Source organism: Salvelinus sp. IW2-2015, linkage group LG7, assembly GCF_002910315.2.
Source record: "Salvelinus sp. IW2-2015 linkage group LG7, ASM291031v2, whole genome shotgun sequence".
NCBI lineage: Eukaryota > Metazoa > Chordata > Actinopteri > Salmoniformes > Salmonidae > Salvelinus > Salvelinus sp. IW2-2015.
Genome location: NC_036847.1, coordinates 18,010,807 through 18,018,544, shown reverse-complemented (window position 1 = coordinate 18,018,544; position 7,738 = coordinate 18,010,807). Strand labels below are relative to the sequence as shown.

Sequence of the window (7,738 nt, the reverse complement as noted above, 5' to 3'; positions counted from 1 at the left end):
AGTGCCCTAAACATAGAAAACACAAAACATACAATGCCCACCCCAACTCACGCCCTGACCCTCTAAACATATACAAAAATAACATAAAATAGGTCAGGAACGTGACAGGTATATAGCCTCCTTATAGTTTTAAAAAGCAATTGCCCCTAAAAAGCAGCTTCTCGTTTTGAAAACAGCCGATGTGGCATTGATATGAGTCAGAAACTTTTATTCTAGTGTAGAATAAAAATTTACTAGAAAATGTAAATAGGATAATTTGTCATAAAGTCAGTCAGATGATAGGAAATAAATGGGTAGGGTTTATTTCAATCCTGCCCACATGCCCACAGCTGGMAGCACCCAATTAATCATAAATTCGGAGCGCAGCTACATGTGACCTGATCATAATGCCCATGGTCAATTTGGTTTGACATTCGATATCCCTATGGGGCAATTTAGGGACCATCAGTAAATCAAGCAATATTTAAAAATGCCAATAGCTCCAAATGTCAATGTCTTAAAAACCTCAAACCAACTACACATTTTAGAAATTCTAGTACAAATATTGAAAAAGACAAACTAAAAGATTGAATAATATTGTCCCATTTACATTGTGTAAATTATTGACATTCCCTAAGTAGCCCTAGAGATTGGCTAGCCTATGTCAAACCAATTTTGCCACGGTCGCACACGAGCCGGCTGAAGTTAATTGGCGAAAGAAGTTGGCAAGTTATCTAGAATGGTGAGTGACTAACTGTAAACTGTTTTGGCAGAGTGAATGTACAAACGCTTGCCATGTGCAAACACACACACACACAAAAAAGACACCCACATTAACCCCCCCCCCCTCGAAGTCAACTCTCATTTGGCTTCAGTCATGGCCGCTGCACATCTTAATGACCAAATCCCCCCTCCCCCCTTTTTAAAGGGGGCTCTTACTGGAAAAGTTCAGAAAGCCTGAACAYAGCCACAATTATTAATTTACAGCTGAGAGAGAGAGACTCGAGTGGTGAAGCATTTAGAAACAGGTGAAAAGGTAAAGTGAGACTGGAGTTTAGAACAAAAGGAAGAGAGACTAGAGAAGCAGAGAGTGAGCGAGAGTGTGTGTGCTTGCATGTGTACATGCATGCAGAGAGAGCGATATCACATACACACAGGGTGAGTGAAATTACATAAGCAATCTTCCAGAGACTGACTGGCTTTTCCGTTTTTCATCAGCTCTGCAGAGTGGGCATTAGCTGGCACAGCCACAAAGTCAGAAAATCTGATTTTAAACCAAACCTTTACCACACTGCTAACCTTAAATTAAGACATAAAAGCACATTTTCATGAATTCTTACAATATAGCCTTTTTCGTCTCAAATGAACGATTCATAATGAAAGCAAAAAAGAGCTTGTGAACAACATCTACAGATTCATCAATCTGGGCATGTCTCCTCTGGGGTCCGGGTAATCAGATGAGCCGGTGGTGGAAACAGGCACACACACACACACACACACACACACACACACACACACACACACACACACACACACACACACACACACACACACACACACACACACACACACACACACACACACACACACACACACACACACACACACACACACACACACACACACACACACACACACACACATTTGAGATCCCCCCCCCCAGGAGATTTTGTGAAGACAATTGTTTGTTGCTGTGGAAACGTGGGAGCAATAGAAGGACCTTGATCCTCATCAATTTACTTCAAACACACACAAATTTCTCCCAGCTGGATCAAATATTTGCAAATCCATCCATACAGGCAGATGGGCTCTATCACTATCAGGTACAGCACCTTTTCTCTGGTCAAGCAAGCTAGCTAACACCCAGTTAGCTAGCCATCTTATTCCTTGTGTTAGTTGATAAAGTTGTTCTTACCTTGCTAATTACTATAGACTTAAGTTAGACGTAACCTACTAGCTAGATCAATTAACAGTTTTTTCTCATTGTAATATTAAATGGTGGGCAAACTCACTTAACTAATGTTGTTTATAGCTTTAAAATTAGGATCCTATACCTTAAATATTTGGTTTATCTAGCTAAGTAACTGTATTTCTCTTTTCCTTTTCTTATTTCAGAGAGAGCATGTACACCATCTTAAGAAGTATGGAGAACTGACGRCAAACACACTGAAGAGAAAACATGCCCCTAAGACTCCCTCCACCATCAAGCAGAGCACATTACTGAAGACAGTGTCTCAAAAATCCATCGACCAAGCTGKGGTGAAGTATGTGGTCCAAGGGCTCCAACCATTTGCTGTTGTAGAACAAGAACCGTTCAGAGAGTTTGTCCAGGATCTGCAGCCTAACTCAAAGATCTTATCAAGGCCCACACTGTGCTCCAGGATTGATGAAGCCTCCAATGAAAATAAGAAGTTGACCGAGGCCATGAGAGGAGTTGACCACATCGCCACCACCACTGACTGCTGGTCTACAAGAAGACAGAGCTTCATTGGTGTTACTGCCCACTGGATAGACCCTGACAGTCAACAGATGCTCTGCATCCCTGTCAACGGTTGAGAGGATCGCACACCTTTGATTTGTTGACARGCGCCCTTAATGACATCCATTCTGAGTTTGAAATCCGGGTTAAGATTGTGAGAACAACAGACAATGGCTCTAACTTCTTCAAAGCTTTCCAAGTTTTTGGAGAAGATTAAAGTTTTTTGCACAGACTGAGATTCCAGTGTAAGTAAGGATTATGCATTATTTTGTCATAATTGAAGGTCTTGAATGTTGTCTAAATCTGTTTCAGTGTTTCCTGACCCTTTGCTTGGGGACTAATAACTATTTCACATGTTGTAGCCATACACTATCATTGATCCATTTAGTCAACTACTCATCCAGCCATTGATTACTGTAGTTAAATCAGGTGAAACGGTTAGTGGTCCCCTTTGTATAGGGTTAGGAAACACAGTATTATTATATACAGTTGAAGTCGGAAGTTTACATACATTTAGGTTGGAGTCATTAAAACTTGTTTTTCAACCACTCCACAATTTCTTGTTAACAATCTATAGTTTTGGCAAGTCGGTTAGGACATCTACTTTGTGCACGACACAACTAATTTTACAGACAGATTATTTCATTTATAATTCACTGTATCACAATTCCAGTGGGTCAGAAGTTTACATACACTAAGTTGACTGTGCCTTTAAAACAGCATGGGAAATTCCAGAAAATGATGTCATAGCTTTAGAAGCTTCTGATAGGCTAATTGACATCATTTGAGTCAATTGGAGGCGTACCTGTGGATGTATTTCAAGGCCTACCTTCAGACTCAGTGCCTCTTTGCTTGACATCATGGGAAAATCAAAAGAAATCAGCCAAGACCTCAGAAAAAAACTGTAGACCTCCACAAGTCTGGTTCATCCATGGATGCAATTTCCAAATGCCTGAAGGTACCACGTTCATCTGTACAAACAATAGTACGCAAGTATAAACACCATGGGACCACGCAGCCATCATACTGTTCAGGAAGGCGATGCGTTCTGTCTCCTAGAGATGAACGTACTTTGGTGCGAAAAGTGCAAATCAATCCCAGAACAACAGCAAAGGACCTTGTGAAGATGCTGAAACAGGTACAAAAGTATCTATATCCACAGTAAAACGAGTCCTATATCAACATAACCTGAAAGGCCGCTCAGCAAGGAAGAAGCCACTGCTCCAAAACCGCCATAAAAAAGCCAGACTACGGTTTGCAACTGCACATGGGGATAAAGATTGTACTTTTTGGAGAAATGTCCTCTGGTCTGATGAAACAAATGGAACTGTTTGGCCATAATGACCATCGTTATGTTTGGAGGAAAAAGGGGGATGCTTGCAAGCCGAAGAACACCATCCCAACCGTGAAGCATGGGGGTGGCAGCATCATGTTGTGGGGGTGCTTTGCTGCAGGAGGGACTGGTGCACTTCACAAAATAGATGGCATCATGAGGTAGGACAATTATGTGGATCTATTGAAGCAACATCTCAAGACATCAGTCAGGAAGTTAAAGCTTRGTTGCAAAAGGGTCTTCCAAATGGACAAAGCCCTGACCTCAATCCTATRGAATTTGTGGGCAGAACTGAAAAAGCATGTGTGAGCAAGGAGGCCTACAAACCTAACTCAGTTACACCAGCTCTGTCAGGAGGAATGGGCCAAAATTCACCCAACTTATTGTGGAAGCTTGTGTAAGGCTACACGAAAAGTTTGACCCACGTTAAACAATTTAAAGGCAATGCTACCAAATACTAATTGAGTGTATGTAAACWTCTGACCCACTGGGAATGTGACGAAAAAAATAAAAGCTGAAATCATTCTCTCTACTATTATTCTGACATTTCACATTCTTAAAATAAAGTGGTGATCCTAACTGACCTAAGGCAGGGAATTTTTACTAGGATTAAATGTCAGGAATTGTGAAACTGAGTTGAAATGTATTTGGCTAAGGTGTATGTAAACTTCTGACTTCAACTGTATATATTTTGTTCAACATCCTGCAGGCTGAAACCAATATCCAGATAGGGGGCCTACTTCCAACTATCACCCTGCTGATCCTTGACAGAATCAAGTTGTTCCTGAAGTACTGTAAGCCTCTGGTGGATGCGCTACAACTGGGACTGAAGAAGCGCTTCAGCACATGTTTCACGACCCTGAGCTGATAGCAGCTACAATCCTTCTCCCCAAATTCAAAACAACGTGGACAAAGGATGACACCACCATCAGAATGGGTAAGACAACATGGGGTTAATTAACAGTATATTCTTCATAATCAACTGTGTATAGTGTACATTTTAACACCTCATAGATTTGAGAAACACCCATTTAAGTTACATTCCTGACTTTGAGTTCAGTGAAATGGGTAGCTTACTTAGCCCTCTTGCTTGGTTTATATAGATGGGGGATGGATTAATGTAGGCTCACAACTGCATGATTTCTCTTGTCATCTTCCTTGTGTTTCAGGAATAGACTACATCAAGGACCACCTGGAAGAACTCTTGCTGCAGCTAGGTGGTGGCACCAGTTCATCAGATGAGGACTTCTTCTCTGCCATGGATACATCTCAAACACAAGAAAGTGTCAAACAGCTGTACGGATACCTAGCCTGTTCAGCTGRTCATATGGCGTTGCTCAAGTCCTTCCTGGCAGTCTGTAAGCTGTCTCTGAAGTTAAACACACCTTTACCTGCATCAGCTGCCTGTGAAAGGCTGTTCAGCATTGCAGGATTTGTTTTCAGCCCCAGGAGTGCAAGGCTGGACTCCAGAAAYTTTGAAAACCAGCTTTTACTGAAGATGAAATGTAAATTCCTCAACTTCAAGTAATGACAGCTTAATGCTAGCAAGTCCAAGGACACGGATGCCGTATGCGTTTTGTTAATTTATGTTTAAAATTCACAAGTTATAGGTGTTCTTGTTACAATGGCATGATCTGACACACTGATTTCTAATAGTTCCATTAGTGGTGATGTCCTCATATTCCTACAGTGAGGTGTGTACTTTTGATTAGCTCAAAAAAAAAAAAAWWTATATATAGAGTTCTATTATAGGATGTTTTTTCTAAAGCAAAGTGATTAAGTGCTTACGTTTACTGGCTATATTCCATTAAGGCGTAATTATATTTTGTCTGTAAGAGATGTATTTTGAAATGTTGCCTATTTGAGAATCCACTATTTTAAATCTGTTCTTCTTGCAGCTGTAAGACTGTTACCTTTTCAGAAAAGCTCAAGCTAAATAAAAGGTCTGGCTGTTTTGCTTTTTGGATTTACGTTTCTTACTTTTGATACTGAAGTACATCCACCACTGCCTAATATAAGGAATTAAATGTTTAACTTTTACTCAAGTATGATTGAGTACTTTACACCACTGTACCTAAGTACATTTAAAACCAGATACTTTTACTCAAGTAGTATTTTACTTGGTGACTTTCACGTTAGTAATTTTCTATTAAGGTATCTTTACTTTTACTCAAGTATGACAATTGATTACTTTTTCCACCACTGGCGATCATACACATCCAACCATGACGGTAGCCTTGGCTGCCAGATGCGTCTTGAGTTGTGGTGTCTCTAAACAAGGTGAATCTCGTAGATCCTGACAAGTCTGCCTCTAAATATTGCATAGCTGTAAAATGTAGTGAGCAAAATGAACACAAGACCAACATGACGCACATGCCATACAGTATGTATACATTACTTTCTGGTGATAAGATGGCTGGCAACAGTTAAACACTCTCTTGTGAACATGACATAGGGCCTTCTGTAAATACATTCATTTTGACACAATGTAAGCTGCTGAATGGAAATGTAGTGTCATTGGGTTTGCCGACTCGGACTGTCACAACTCAGGTGTGCGCACACACAGCAAGTATTTGTGTGTATCGGTCGACATTACTTTTGTCTCAACACATCAAAATGACCTCAACACTAGTAATGTTTTAACTAGAGTTCCAAGCGGGAGCTCTCCCCTGAAACGGTCGAATCCTCAACACTGGGAAAATCCTGTTCCCATGACAATCCCTTACTCTATGCATTGCTATGTGGTAAGCAGAGAAGGAGGTGAATGTGTGATGACATGTATTTGAAGATGGAGGATTAAATTAGTTGTGATGAATTGAGTAATTACTCAAAATCTCCTGCAATCCTAGGATCAGCTAACTGAAAAGAGCCTGAAAATATATCCTTTAAAGTAGCAGGATTAAAGCAGTGAAGCTTTGAAGGAGATTTGGAACACACTAAACAAACGAAACAAAGAGCTGTCTAACCAAAATGGAGATGTATGGATAAACCACTTCTCCAATATTTTTGGCCCTATAACAAATAAACATCAAAAACATATGCATGATCAACTACAAATCTTGGAATCAGCTATTAAAGACTCAGAACCCACTGGATTCTCAAATTACATTGAATGAACTACAGGACAAAATACAAAGCCTCCAATCTAAAAAGACCTGTGGTGTTGATGGTATCCTACATTAAATGATAAAATATACGGACCACAAATTCCAATTGGCTATACTTTAACATCATCCTCAGCTCTGGCATTTTCCCCAATATGTGGAACCAAGGACTGATGACCCCAATCCACAAAAGTGGAGACAAATTTGACCCCAATAACTATCGTGGGATCTGTGTCAACAGCAACCTCTGTAAGATCCTCTGTATTATCATAAACAGCACACTTCTACATTTCCTCAGTGAAAACAACATCCTGGGCAAATGTCAAATTGGCTTTTTACCAAATTGCCGTACGACAGACCACATATTCACTCTGCACACCCTAATTGACAAACAAAACAAAAGCAAAGTCTTCTCATGGTTTGTTGATTTCAAAAAATCTTTTGACTCAATTTGGGGTCTGCTATATAAATTGATGGAAAGCAGTGTTGGGGGAAAAAACATACAACATAATATTCATGCACACTGATTTCCTTCCTCAGGGCTATGGGGTGAGACATGGCTGCAGCTTAAGCCCCACCCTCTTCAACATATACAGTATATCAACGAATTGGCGAGGGCACTAGAACAGTTCTCAGCACCCGGCCTCACCCTACTAGAATTCTAAGTCAAATGTCAAACCTTCCATAACAAAGCCATCACCTACAGAGAAAGGAACCTAGAGAAGAGTCCCTTCAGCAAGTTGGTCCTGGAGCTCTTTTCACAAACACAAACAGACCCCACAGAGTCCCAGGACAGCAACACAATCAGACCCTACCAAATCATGAGAAAACAAAGATGAAATT

General features: G+C 40.4%; 1 long non-coding RNA gene across 1 annotated transcript; it reads left to right on the top strand.

The window, feature by feature from the left end:
• The first annotated feature begins 3,205 nt into the window (after nt 1-3,205).
• On the top strand, nt 3,206-5,700 carry LOC139028006 (uncharacterized). The gene is made up of 3 exons (XR_011480140.1): nt 3,206-3,416; nt 4,501-4,728; nt 4,961-5,700. It is a non-coding gene; the product is annotated as an uncharacterized lncRNA (long non-coding RNA).
• Nucleotides 5,701-7,738: the final 2,038 nt, after the last annotated feature.